This window comes from Elephantulus edwardii, unplaced genomic scaffold (assembly GCF_000299155.1).
Source record: "Elephantulus edwardii isolate Elephantulus edwardi_28Jun2011 unplaced genomic scaffold, EleEdw1.0 scaffold00146, whole genome shotgun sequence".
NCBI lineage: Eukaryota > Metazoa > Chordata > Mammalia > Macroscelidea > Macroscelididae > Elephantulus > Elephantulus edwardii.
The window spans coordinates 6,387,171-6,389,013 of NW_006399896.1; the positions used below are offsets into that span (position 1 = coordinate 6,387,171).

At 39.8% G+C, this 1,843-nt stretch overlaps 1 pseudogene; it reads left to right on the forward strand.

Moving 5' to 3' along the window:
* LOC102850487 overlaps window positions 1-1,729 on the forward strand; it is a 12,922-nt pseudogene extending 11,193 nt beyond the window's left edge.
* Window positions 1,730-1,843: the final 114 nt, after the last annotated feature.

The following is a 1,843-nucleotide window of genomic DNA, read 5'->3' on the forward strand; positions in this document are numbered from 1 at the left end:
GGCTCTAATGGTGGCACAAATCAAGTTACAGAGGGAAGGTAGTTCTTACAATAAAAGGCCTATTAACTAGTACTTTGTCTATTATAGTATAAAGGTTAGGAACCACAAGGTGTAGAGGCTCATCTATGTCATTTATTGTGCTTAAGTCCTGGAGCAAATTCCATTTACCACTGGGTTGTTTTACAACTCGGAAGTTTGCATGCAAGGCAGAGGTGAAGTAAGGAACTGCTTATGAGGTTTTCCGTCAATTCCAACAACTAAGAAATAGTGAGAAGAATTGGGACCTCAGAAGGCCTTCAGGACCAAATAGTAGGCTCTTGTGTCCAGGAGAAAATGAATATACTTACCAGTAATGTTAATGCTCACCCATAGCTCTTCTGGGAGGATCTAAATCGTTGACGCGTCCTCCTTTGTTTCCAGCTGGGATGATTCTTATATAAAAGCAGATGATCCTTCATCCTACATGGAAGTTGGGCAGGCTGCCAATACTAGTGGAAATTGGGAAGAACTTGTTAAGTACTTGCAAATGGCCCGTAAGAAGGTTCGTGTATCCTATGTGAAAATAGAATTGATATTCGCTCTATCTAAAACCAACCATCTTGCAGAGCTAAAAGAGTTCATGAATGGGCCAAACAATGCTCAAATCCAACAAGTTGGTGACCGTTGTATGATGAAAAAATGTATGATGCAGCTAAACTGTTGTATAATAATGTTTCTAACTTTGGACGCCTGGCATCTACCTTAGTTCACCTGGGTGAATATCAGGTAGCTGTTGGCAGGGCTCAGAAAGCTAACAGTACACAAACATGGAAAAAAGGTCTGCTTTGCCTGTGTGGATGGGAAAGAGTTCCAACTGGCTCAGATGTGTGGACTTCATATTGTAGTACATGCAGATGAACTGGAGGAACTTATCAACTACTAGCAGGACCGTGTCTGTTTTGAAGAACAGATAACCATGTTGGAAGCAGCTTTAGGACATGAGCGAGTGCACATGGGAATGTTTACCGAATTAACTATTCTGTATTCTAAATTTCCTTGAACTATTCTTTTTTAAATTTTATTATTTTTGTGTGAGTGTATCGTTAAATCAGATCTGACTGGTACAGGAGGAGATTGTCCCTCCTTCCCTGGCAGAGCATCTGGTGGATTCAAACCGTGCACCTCTGGGATTGTAGTTGCAGCTCCTTACCACTAGGCCACCAGAGCTCCCCTATAAATTTAAGCCACAGAAAATGAGAGAACTTGGAATTGTTATGGTCTAGAGTGAATATACCAAAGGTGCTAAGAGCTGCAGAACAAGCTCATCTTTGGGAAGAACTGGTGTTTTTGTATGACAAATATGAAGAATACAATAATGCCATAATTACCATGATGAACCATTCAACTGATGCACGGAAATAAGGTTGTTAATGTGAAACTATACTACAGAGCAATACAGTTCTACTTAGAGTTCAAGGCTCTATTGATAAATGCTTTGCTGATGGTGCTATCTCCATGGTTGGATCATACTCATGCAGTCAATTATTTCAGCAAGGTATAACAGCTACCTTTGGTGAAACCATATCTGCGTTCAGTCCAGAACAAATCTGTGAATGAATACTTGAACAACCTCTTTATTACAGAAGAGGATTACCAAGCTTTGTGAACATCAATAGATGCTTATGACAACTTTGACAATATCTCACTTAAGGACAGGCTGGCAAAGGAGGCCAATCAGAACAGGTTTTGACAAAGGCTGCTGCACCATTAGAAGAAATGCAGCATCAGCTGTTTATAAAGTGTTATGTCAGGGGATCTAAAAACAGCCCTAAAGAATTTATTTTTTTTTAATTTTTCTTATTTC